Source organism: Lepisosteus platostomus, chromosome 5 (assembly GCF_059453375.1).
Source record: "Lepisosteus platostomus isolate fLepPlt1 chromosome 5, fLepPlt1.hap1, whole genome shotgun sequence".
Lineage (NCBI taxonomy): Eukaryota > Metazoa > Chordata > Actinopteri > Semionotiformes > Lepisosteidae > Lepisosteus > Lepisosteus platostomus.
Window position 1 is genome coordinate 19,613,307 of NC_142615.1, and position 12,752 is coordinate 19,626,058.

At 44.2% G+C, this 12,752-nt stretch overlaps 1 non-coding gene across 1 annotated transcript; it reads left to right on the forward strand.

Annotated features, from left to right (window-relative positions):
* Window positions 1-10,902: 10,902 nt before the first annotated feature.
* Window positions 10,903-10,975, forward strand: trnav-cac (transfer RNA valine (anticodon CAC)). The gene has a single exon. It is a non-coding gene; the product is annotated as a tRNA-Val (tRNA).
* Window positions 10,976-12,752: the final 1,777 nt, after the last annotated feature.

Consider the following 12,752-nt stretch of genomic DNA (forward strand, 5'->3'; position numbering starts at 1 on the left):
TACATCTAACTTTCTTAATTCGATGTATTTAAAGCAGTGAACTACTGTAGATGTAACATAACATTCAGAAATACAATCGAGAATAGTTTTGTGGTGTTTGTTTAGATGAAATGTTCCTAAAATGTATAACGTAACAAAATTAAAGACGATTAAAATCTGTAATCTTTCCACTTGTACTGTATGTCATCGGAAAGTTTCTGCTTTGTGTAAGGATGGTATCAAAAAGTAATCTTAAGTGGTGAGAAAGCTGTGCTCAATGTATTTAAGGGACTTAAAAGTAAAAGGAGATGCTTCATATTGCTTGACTAATTTTAAAAACTAAGTTATAAATGCAGATGCTCCCTCGGTGCCACGCCGGGTGTAAAGATCAAAATATACATTCGTCCCGGGCAGAGGCCGAAGAGTGCCCGGCTGGGGTGCGCGGGGAAGAGCAGGACAGGAGTGAAAGTGGTCAGGGCGGGGTTTAGGAAGGCGTACAGTCTGGGCAGGTATAGATTACACTTTTCTAAAACGTATTTGAAAAATAAAAACGATTACAATCTAATCCTTCCACGTTTGATCCCAAAATCCCAAGAAAAATAAATCTAAATGGGTAGAAAGCTATGCTGAAAGTTTATTAAGATACTTAGAAGACAAAGATACTGTATCAATTTATGTTGCATTAGTCTGATTATGATTAAAAAAACACATATAATTAAACATGCGTTTGCGATTTAAATCAAAACACGATTTAAATAAATATAAATGTTTATATTGTAACGCATACTCTCCAGCCTCCATTTCTCTATAAAAATTTACTCTATTACACACACACACACACACAATAGAAGCAGGAAGCAGAAGCAGGGACCGTTGTCAGAAGGGAAGAAGGTGACTATTCATTGTTATCAAAAATGACTTAGAATCGATCATGTTGTGATATTTTGAAATAAAAAAGTCAATTGATTGTCCATAATATTGCTATTCTATTTTTTCAAAGAAATGTTTGTTAAAAGAAAAGTCCAGCACCAGCTGGATTTGAACACACAACCCGTGAGTTGGTCATCGGGCACGTAGACCAGTGGGCTACAAGGGAAGTCGCATGAAGAGAGAGGCGAAACAGCCCTACACAGCCCTTGTCGCAGTACACGACTATAATCATATCGTTATTAATTTCTTGAGATACGCGATTCCATATTATATTCCCTTTAAATCGAATTCTAAAAGTATGCTTGTTGACTCCGGTATCACGTTAGTTAAAGACTTCAATGCTTAAAATGTTTAGTGAGAAATGGAATACTGGTGTGTATGTTTTCTTTAAAGTACCGAGACCAGCCATATACTGTATGTTTAAGTTCAAAAATTAATATCGTTTATGGCCTTCACACGCGTTGCAGTATGCTCCTATTCTTTTTATGCTCAGGCACTAAGATTTCCCTTCAGTGGTAAAATTCCATATAAATATTCAATACTTAAAGGGCACAGTTAAGACATTAAATATACATATACATACTGTATACAGTACAGTTTGCATACGGTAATATGTTTAGGTTCCTAAATCAATCTCTTTTATGAGCATGTGAAAGGCATGGTGAATTGATTCTCAAAAATTACTGTACTTTGCATGATTGGAAACAAATGCATGATTGCGAAATGCTGTGGTGTTACTTTTACAAAGACGGTCAATGAAAAAAAGAATGTTGACCAGGCCAATACTTTGAGTTTACACTTACAGCTCGTCCAAGGTCATTCATTATTACTACTATTAGTAATATCTTCGTTAAAGACTTTGATGGCGACAGCTCAAACATGAGAGGTTGAGCTTTATTAGCTCCACCTTGCGGAAATTCCGGATACTATAATTTTGCTTGCTGTATTATAGGAGAATTTACGGTAACTCGCGGTAGACTGCGTACAGCGTACCGGAAATAATGCGGTATCGCCCACGCATTTTGAATGGCTGCATCTGTATGTTCCAGCAGTCAAACACTAGGGTGTCAGCCGTCTCCAAACAGACCTTCATCTCCTGAAAAGTGCCCCTCCCTGCCACACAGGTTGCTGTACCTGGTGCAATGCGTATCTCCATACAACCCTCCACCCCCAGCAGAGCACACCCCTTCAGGACACTCCATCCTGTCCTCTCTGCTCACCACCACTAATGAATTGGCTGGTGCCGTCCCCACTGTCTCTCTCCCCTCAGGAAGCACCATCTACACAGCAGAACTCACAGATGCCACGTACAGTTCTCCCAGATGTCCACCTTTTGCCCATCAGTCAAGAGAAGGAGGGATTGAATGTGCAGTGTGTCGGCACAGAGGGGACAGCCAGAGCCGACCGCTACGCCACTCTTCTGTTTAGCAATTTTGGGACTGGGGGTGAACCACATCCATAAATTTTGACTGGTCCAGAGGCAAAAGGGCTTTGCATTCTCCAGGAAAACATAGGTATGTTGAATTGGAGATTCTCAGAACTTACTTTGTATGATTGGAAACCGATACATGATAGGATAAACAAAATGCTTCAAAGAAAGAGGTGCTATTTCTCTCTGGTTTTAGTCTGTGCAGCAATAAAACAATCAGATTAAACAAGAGAGAGTGCGACATTACTTTTCGTCAATGAAAAAATAGTCTTTTCATGTTTATTTAAGTGTCCTTCTTTCATTTGGATTGCATTAAACAACTCGGGAGTTATTGTTATGATTACTCTATTATCGAATCCTCAACTCGTTCACTTTGTGTTATTTTGGGAACATTTTGACATGTTGCTTTTAGCCGTCGATTCTGTTGAATTCACTCAGTTTGTAATGTAGGGTAAGTTAAACTTTGATACAGGACAAATGTATTTCCCACAAGCTGTACTGTAGTAGCATTAAAAATATACAACATGACACTGTATGCATGTGGCACATCTTTGTTCAACTTAAGAAAAAACAGGACATTTGATTGCTGATTGCCTTATGTTAAAGGCCAACAATTACACCAGAAAACTGAAAGTTCCTTCCCCTCCCCAAGTAGAACTGTCTAATCTACATAAACACAGTGGGGTGTAACACCTAGCCTAGACTTTGTGAGAAGTATGGAGCTGCGTTGCATTAAAATGGCTGCAATGGAATATACATAGTAGGCAAGAGTTAATTTCAAGCTGAAAAGAAAAGACTCAACATGTCCCATTAAAATCAGAAATTTTCTTACAAGTGTAAATCCAACTATTTTCTAATTGCTTTATCCAGGACAGGTAACAGTTTCACCAATATTATTTGGTAACTTTTTACGATTGTCAGACTTCAGAATGCTTCAACTGATGTTTAAAGATATGACATAATGCGTACTGTGTTAAAGAGCTATTGAGCACAGAACATCTTTACACTTGTGAAAAGATTTGCACGTGCAGTTTATTCTTATCTGTGTGAAAACAGGAAATATCGATGGAGTTTCAGAAAGTAAACAGAGGTCTGGAACACCATATCTAAGACGTTTAATAAATTGAAGTTTGTGAAAACAGTGACAAATCACCCGCAAACAAAATACAATTTTAGAATACAAGCAGTTTGAAATGATTAGTTGTTATTAATAAATCACTTAACTTTGAACATCTTGTGATATTTAGAAATACATTTTCTAGCAACAGCGCAAATGCTGCACATGAGACATTAAGCTTTCATAGCTCCGCCTGGCGGTTTTACAAGATATTTCACCCTACTTTGATACATCATGCGATATCCTACAGTTCTTTGCAGAACAAGCACTGCTATTTACTGCACATTTTGAATGGTTGGATCTGTAGTTCTACTCAGTTTGGTGTATTCTCGATAAACCAAACTGTTGCCCTCCCTCCAACTCACCATTCCTCCCTTATGGTAGTGTATGCAGAGAAACCCATGTATATAAACCCACAGGGTCAATTGCAATGGACATCCCAAGTTAAAACACAGCCGCGTGCTAAGTTAGTACGGTACATTCTGGAGATCATCTCCCGCTCCGAGTTCAATTGCAGCAAAAACATGTGGAACAAAGATGGAGCTCAGCTCAACTTGTGCTTAATCCGGTTCCAAGGGCTTGGCCTTGTTGAACTAATTAGCCCGAACTGGAGAGGACTGTACATCAGAACACTTCTGATTAGTAGAATAATACATAGGCCACATTAATATACAATTACTTTTCTGTTTCTTCTTTATATTCAAAATAAATTTCCTGACAAATCAGTTAGTTTTTAATTTAAGAATTGCATTTAGGCTACAATTCACCTGATGAGGCTACGTCATTATTAAATGAGATACCCAATTGTAATTAGTCATGAAACAAATGAGAACCACAGCTGTGCATTTGAAATTAAACACTACTGTATTATTGCAGCATTAATTTTGTTTAACACTCCAGATGAATAAGTGGACACATCGTTATAGCTAAATCATTACAAAACACACCGACTAATAACCAGTAAAGTTAAGTTTAATTTTTAACAGAACTGGAAATTAAACTTGTGCAAAAAAAAAAAAAAACAATTGTTCCTCTGACCTAGGCATTTTTTTTTAAGGCAATACATTTCTTTAGCAGGGTGTGCTTTGTGCTTACTTTTCAGAACTTTGATTTTCTCCCTCTCCTGTATCAGTAGGAGCGTACATTTCAAATTAAGTTATTTTCTAGTCAGTTCCAATGTCTTCCTTTCAGTTCAGCTCAACTTGTGCTTAATAAACATTTGGAACCAAGTTGGAGCTCAGCTCATCTTGTGCTTAATCCAGTTCACAGGGCTCAGCATTGTTGTTGTACTATTTAGCCCGAATTGCAAGGGACTGTGCATCAGAACATTGCATCTGATAAGTAGGTTAATTCATAGACCACGCTAATTACTTTGTCTCTTGTTTAAAATTAGTCAGGAAATTTAGTTTAAATATAGTTTTAAAATGTAAGAATTGCATTGAGGCTACAATTCACCAAATGAGGGATACTCAATTGCAATAAGTCACAAAACAAATGAGAACTGCAGCTGTGGGCTTGAGACAGGACACTACTGTATTAATTTGACATTAATTTATTTTTAACAGAACTTTACTTATAAAACTACCTGAGCAAATAAATACAACAATTATTGTTCGTCTGACCTTCTCAGAATCAGTTCCAGCATCTTCCTTTCAAAGTGGGGAAGTGCTTGCTGGCGTGTTGTTTTGCTAACTCATGCTTATCCTTTATAACGGTATCTTCTGACACCTGTGCACAATCCAACATTACAAGACCAGCAGTATAACAGGAGTCATAAAAACACAAGAAGCCACATTGAACGAGCTTTCAGAATTGTAAAACATTGCTTTGCTTGTCTGTCATTTGGTTTGCATACCAGTCCATCAAGAGCTAGCACAACCCTGGCTGTTTCAACACAGTCATTGGATCACAGCCACAGGACAGAAAAGGGACTGTAAACCATCATAAATCACTTAAGATGCTGAGTTTTTTCCTTTAACATGCTTGGGTGCCACCTATTTCCTCCTCATCCCTGCTTTCCTCTGATAACCACAAATACGGAGACCCATCACTAAAATATTTAACAAATCTATCCAGTTGACTCCTCGATTTTATAGAACACATTAAAGCCTCACGCTACATTTATATAAATAATAGTTTAAGTTCTGTTCTCTTCACTCCCTAGCACCTTAAACTTCACAGCTACTAGTAATGATTAACATTCAACATAATTAGGAAATGTCACTTTTGTAAATACACATATTAATCAGCTTCATTATGAATAAATGTGGTATGAGTGTTAAGCAATTTTAATTAAATATTACAATGTTTTCAAGCGACGGATGCATAAATTCAGTACGTGGTAACGATATTATTTCCACTATATTCTGGAGCCTTCTAATGCAATTCATCGTTACACCAAGTATGGTACTAAGTTGCTCAAGCCATATTAAGAGGTGGTTTAAAATAATTCACTAGTTTAGTCACTTCTAGAGGGCAACAACTATTACTCTGTGTTCGTTGCAATTGAGAACAGGTTTAGTACGGTGCTGGACTAAGCACAATAGCAACGTTCATTGCAATTGGACTTAAGGTGGAGCACAACTTCAGACCACAGCTGCGTACTAAACACGGGTTGAACGCCTGTTAGTACTTCACTTTCAGTTTGTTGCAATTAACCCCTAGACTTTGCACTACTAAGGTCTAAATCAAGCTCAAGCAGAGACAACCCATTAATGGCTTTCATAACTTCCATTAGTCTCCACCTCTGTCTTCCCTAACTCATTCTTGATCTTTCTAAACTAGGCGTTTAACTGAAATTCAGCCCAATGATACTGTTTAGCCTGAGAAAAAAATATAATAAGCGCTATTCCTGACAGCCTGAGAGAAACACAGATTCCTATAGCCTCAACTGAGCAAAAGAGTCAGTTCCTGCACTTTCTGAAGTATTATTTAAAAAAAAAAACTCCAGCACTGGCTGGAGAGGCTGTGTCCGGGCTCAGCGGTTATATAGGACAGGACTCAGCGCGCAGCAGGTGTGACTCATTGCTCTGCGCTGCCCGTGCGGAATGCGCGTCTCCTCCCTCCACACGCCACCGCCTCGCTAAACCGCCTTCATACTCCCCAGCAGCAATAACATCTCCATTTATTACATTTATTCTTCCATCTTAACCTAGAAAACTGCTGGGACGTTTCTGTGAACCGATAAAGCTCTCTCTGTTGGTTTTCACACGTAGAAACAATGCACGAGCTGAAAGCAGGAAGTCAAGCACTCCTCCCTCACTGTATATCTGGGTCCAGACTTCCGAAAACTCCTAAAAGTGAATTTCCAGAACGCCATATTAAAGTCTCCCACCCGTTCGTTTCAAATACATCAATTAGATGAGTTCGGGTTCTTTTCTGATGTATTTTAATAGTTTGGCACTGTGCCTTGTTAAATATGTTACAAGCAAAGTTTATCAACTTCATGCGAGATTTTAGTGGATACAAAAACATTATATGATATCTATAACACACGTGAAGAGTGAATCTGAATTAATCAGAATGCTTTGCTGCACCAGAATTGTTATTTACGTATTTTAAAAATACATCTGGTGCATCTGAAGACAGAATAAAACCCAGAACTGTAAAAGGACGACAGACCATTAAACTGTCTGGTGATATTGCTGCATGTATAATAGAACACGTTATTGTAAAAAATGTTTACATTCGTGAATGAGTATTTTTTTAATTATACCAAATGTCCGTTAAATAATGAATTACGTTTATCAGACCATAAACACTATTATATGAAAAAAAAAAACATTTACTATACATGCATTTAACTCGCTTTTTTAAAAAACATGACAATACGGTAGATGAAAATTGTTGTTCAGCGCTTTTGTATTAAATATACTCTACCAGCCTTTTAAGTCATGTGTCAGAAATAAAGTGTATAAAATTCGCTAAATCAAACAAAACACAAGCGCTACGAAAAAGAAAAAAATGTGTTTACCCTGCAATTTTATCTTGCTGAAACGTTTTTTTTTCTGTGGCACTAACGGGCTAACGGTTAGGATTCCTGGTTTCCTGATTACATAGAAATGTGTCTCTTGTCTTACGGTGTCCAAATGACCAGTTCAGTGTAGAAAGGAGCAGCGTAAAACACCGGGGTAAAGTTAGCTTGAAGTTCGAAAACGATTTTGCCACGCCTGTAGCATTTACACGAAACCTCTTAGATTCGCGAGAATACTTGCTTTGTGCATAAAATACATTGTGAATGCTTTCTCAGCCTTTACTTTTTCGTTTATATTACAGTTTTTGGACCAAGCACGAATATTCTTTTGTCCATATCTTCGCAACGGAAGCACAGAACGCCTTTAAACCAAATGCATTTTAAAGACCACGACGTGGATATTTCCACAGCCTCTACATCAAAGTATCAGTGAGCTAATTATCTTTTTTTAAACCTCCGGTTTTTCATCGATGCGTAATTACGCACTAAGTGGAACCCGGGGGACCGCTGTATACACAAGTTCACAACGCGAGAAATGCTGTTCAATACGGCTTCATGCGAAAAACCCGTATATGACCATAGGCAACAGAATAGCGCAGTCTCCAATTACTCGGACTGTAAGCACGGGAATAAAGCTTTGTCTGAATTCTGAAACCCTTCCTTTACGTCCTGTTTTCATTCAGGTCAGACTATATGCACAATACTACTGACAGCAGGAAGATTAAAATATTCTTTACTCAGCAGCTTATTAAAAACAGCTCCCATGATGTTCAAACCGATTTTTTACACAGAACACTGACACAGCTTTGCGTTCTGAATCTCTTTTTCTCGTGTGTTTATTTAATGTGGCACAATGCACTGGAATAGGGGTATTCTGTTCACAAACCAATAGCATTTAAACCACAGCACCCACAATGCTGCAAGTAAGTGTTTTGCACACTAAGAAGAGAGCGATGTCTTCCTCGTTAGTATACTGGCAAGTATCCCCACCTGTCACGCGGGAGACTGGGGTACATCAGGACGCGCATTGAAGAGAAAGCAGGATGCGCTGCGACATCCACTGTGCAGATCCCGCCACACTAAGAGGTGAGTGGGTCTGTTCGATCACAGCGCTAGGCGAATCCCCAAACAGTGTGCGTGGCAACAAACGAAACGGGCCTGTGTCCGCCCGGTTTCGATCCGGGGAAATCGGGCCCAGTAGTGGCGGGATCTGTACAGTGCATGTCGCAGCGCTTCAATGTGCTTCCTGATGTCCTACCCCGAGAACAGAAAAGACAGCATCCACAGCAACAACAGCTCAGGTCTCTACACGGGAGCTAAGCTGCCCTCATCTCCTCTGCTCTGCGGCTCCTGCGGAGTGGAGTCCTGCCTGGAGCCGTGTTTGCAGGCGGCGGCTCCCCGCGCCCTGTCTGGGCGTCGTGTCCAAGAGCTCCTGGGAGGAAGAGAGAGCCCTCCCACTCGGGGGCTTTTCCACGGTCTGTGTGAGGAGGGGCGGGTGTGTCCAGTAGCTTATCGAGCGGAAGCCTGGGGCGGCGGAGAGCTGTGATCGTGCAGACCTTGAGGTGTCACCTCTTTGTCTGCTTTCCCGCCCCCCCTCCGCCCAAGCTCTGCTCCAAAGTAGCCCGGCAACCCCTCACACCTGCACGTGTCACAACCTAAGGTGCGGTCATGAGACACCCATGGGGTGTCGTTCTGTTCTTGCTAATTGTTTCCTGCCCGTCGCAGGCAGGAGTCCATGCGAGGAAGATGCGCTGGACAGAGCTCAGAGGGCGCAGCTGGGTGGCTTTCCTTCTGAGTGACGTTCCTGCAACACTCTCCCGCTACTCTTGGTGCGCTCATGCCACAACACAGGAAGGCTGGAGCAGGTGGCTGTGGGCTTTGCGCACTGCCGAAATAGCTCAGTTGGGAGAGCGTTAGACTAAAGGTCCCTGGTTCGATCCCGGGTTTCGGCATTTTGTTTCATCGCGCCCTTTGTTCCTCTCTCCAGCGCCCCCTTCCTAAAGTGACGCGTCCCTTTCTCAGCCCGAAACACAAGCGAGACACCAGCAGCGATCCCTGCAGGTTTCCGTAGTATAGCGGCTATCACGTTCGCCTAACACGCGAAAAGTTCCCGGTTCGAGACCGGGCGGAAACAGCCTCGTTTTGCACGCTCCTGTACTTCACAGAGGTCTTGAGCGACCGGTCATTTGTTCCCAATGTATTTCCGGTGCCTTCGTGCACTCTTGTACCAAACGCACGTTCCTTCTGTACGCGGAGCCGATCATTTGCAATTGGGCTGTGCCGACAGACCAGGTCGAGCTCTGTCGGCTCAAAAGCAGCGCAGGACCTGCAAGAACAACAGAAAGATTAGCATCCAGCGGGGGCCTCTTAGTGAGCCCAAGAGCTCATCAAGAATCGGCTCCAGCAACAGGGCTGGGCGCATTGTTCCATTCTCCGCCCACTCTCGGTGTAAACAAGTCCCTCCTGGTCTCTGCTTGAAATGCACTTTCCTGCGTTTGCTTTGGTGTAACTGGCTTCCCCTGCATGGGCGAATGTGAAGAAGATCCTTAGTAAGTCATTAAAGAAAACCGAGAAGAGGTCGGAGTGGCCTCTGTCGTTCATGAACGATCCAGTCAGGCAGTACTCCTCTGTAAAGCGCCGTTCGTTCACATCGATTGGCTTTTTTTTGCCTTCATTCGTGCGAGTAGTAAAAGCAGACGCCCCTATTCTGCCGTAACCCGGATTCGAACCGGGGTTGTTGCGGCCACAACGCAAAGTACTGACCACTATACGATCACAGCGAGTTACCGAGACACACACGGCAGGGCGGAAAGGGCTGTGCTCTCTTCGTGTGACATAATTCGGAAAAGTCCTGACGTTGCATTTCAACTGAGCCCCAGTATACATCGACCCTTCGACACTCTGAGTGACAACTCTCTTGCGTGTTTTCTCATATTTATGTAGTTTGCTTGCATGATGCCGGGAACAGCATGGTTGTTCGCTGCCATATAGTCTAGCGGTTAGGGTTCCTGGTTTTCACCCAGGCGGTTCGACTCGGTTTTGCCTCCTGCTTTCCAAAAGATCAGCACCGTGTACGAAAGAGCCGCATTAAAACTACTCGAACGTGCAAAACGTGCGAGAAGAGGGGGCGCTTGTTTCCAACCGAAACTTCTCACGTGTGAGACGAGCTGATCATCGCTGTGGGAGGGTTACTCTGGTAGACAGGGCTGACCTTCGGCAATAGGATTTATAGTCTCCAAGATGATATTTGCACTTTCTGGAGAGGCGATTTTCTCCACTTCAGTAGCCCGATTTCGTCGATTGCGTGGAGAGGGCTGTAGAATGTGGCGCCGCCTTTCCTGCTCCGTCCATGACAGGCGTGCTGGTCTCTGGAGAGAGAGCACGGTCCATCAGCGCACTCCAATAAAGGCACTGGAAGCAGCTGAATCGCATTGGCGAAGCTCAGGGCTGGGCCGCTGGGCACGTCTTACCACCGTTTCCGTAGTGTAGTGGTTATCACGTTCGCCTCACACGCGAAAGGTCCCCGGTTCGAAACCGGGCGGAAACAGACATCTTTTGTCGCCAGGCACAAAAGGGGATTGGGGATTCGCCTAGCGCTGTGATCGAACAGACCCACTGGACCCACCTCTTAGTGTGGCGGGATCTGCACAGTGCATGTCACAGCGCATCCTGCTTTCACTTCAAGGCGCGTCCTGATGCACCCCAGTCTCCCGCGTGACAGGTGGGGACAGGTGACAGGTCCTATACTAACGAGGAAGACATCGCTCTCTCCGACCCCCGGCATCGTGTCCCGACCCACCGTGCTGGAAGCCGACGCGTGCTGTGATTCCTTTACGGAGCAGAAATGACAACCGAGGAGCCGAGAGATCATTTCAGCATTTCGCGTCTGAACGGAAAACACAAACGACCAACTCGGAATGACTTGCCTTTGACGCTTCTCAAAGCGTTCTTTGTGCACGATGACTGCGCCGCCTAGCAGATACAAATGGGTTGTACAACTTTGAACTAGCAAATGGAAGAGGGCTAAGCCCCCTCTCTTTTAGCCCAGGTTCGATCTGTCTCCCAGAATCACCAGGGCGCACACACACACACACACCCGTGCCGTTGAAGTGCTCTGCTTCATTTCTAAGGGCAACTCAACATTCACTCCTACCCCGAGTGCAGAAAAGACAGCATCCACAGCAACAACAGCTCAGGTCTCTGCACAGGAGCTAAGCTGCCCTCATCTCCTCTGCTCTGCGGCTCCTGCGGAGTGGAGTCCTGCCTGGAGCCGTGTTTGCAGGCGGCGGCTACCCGCGCCCTGTCTGGGCGTCGTGTCCAAGAGCTCCTGGGAGGAAGAGAGAGCCCTCCCACTCGGGGGCTTTTCCACGGTCTGTGTGAGGAGGGGCGGGTGTGTCCAGTAGCTTATCGAGCGGAAGCCTGGGGCGGCGGAGAGCTGTGATCGTGCAGACCTTGAGGTGTCACCTCTTTGTCTGCTTTCCCGCCCCCCCTCCGCCCAAGCTCTGCTCCAAAGTAGCCCGGCAACCCCTCACACCTGCACGTGTCACAACCTAAGGTGCGGTCATGAGACACCCATGGGGTGTCGTTCTGTTCTTGCTAATTGTTTCCTGCCCGTCGCAGGCAGGAGTCCATGCGAGGAAGATGCGCTGGACAGAGCTCAGAGGGCGCAGCTGGGTGGCTTTCCTTCTGAGTGACGTTCCTGCAACACTCTCCCGCTACTCTTGGTGCGCTCATGCCGCAACACAGGAAGGCTGGAGCAGGTGGCTGTGTGCTCTCGGCACCGCCGAAATAGCTCAGCTGGGAGAGCGTTAGACTGAAGATCTAAAGGTCCCTGATTTGATCCTGGGTTTTGGCATTCTATTTCATGGCGCCCTTTGTTCCTCTCTTCAGCTCCCCCTGCCTAAAGTGACGCTTCCCTTTCTCAGCCCGAAACGCAAGCGAGACACCAGCAGCAGTCCCTGCAGGTTTCCGTACTGTAGCGGCTATCACGTTCGCCTAACACGCGAAAGGTCCCCGGTTTGAGACCGGGTGGAAACAGCCTCGTTTTGCACGCTCCTGTACTTCAGAGAGGTATTGAGCGACCGGTCATTTGTTCCCAATGTCTTATCGGTGCCTTCATGCACTCTTGTACCAAACGCACGTTCCTTCTGTATGCAGAGCCGATCATTTGCAATTGGGCTGTGCCGACAGACCAGGATGAGCTCTGTCAGCTCAAAAGCAGCGCAGGACCTGCAAGAACAACAGAAAGATTAGCATCCAGCGGGGGCTTCTTAGTGAGCCCAAGATCTCATCAAGAATCGGTACCAGGAACAGGGCTGGGCGCA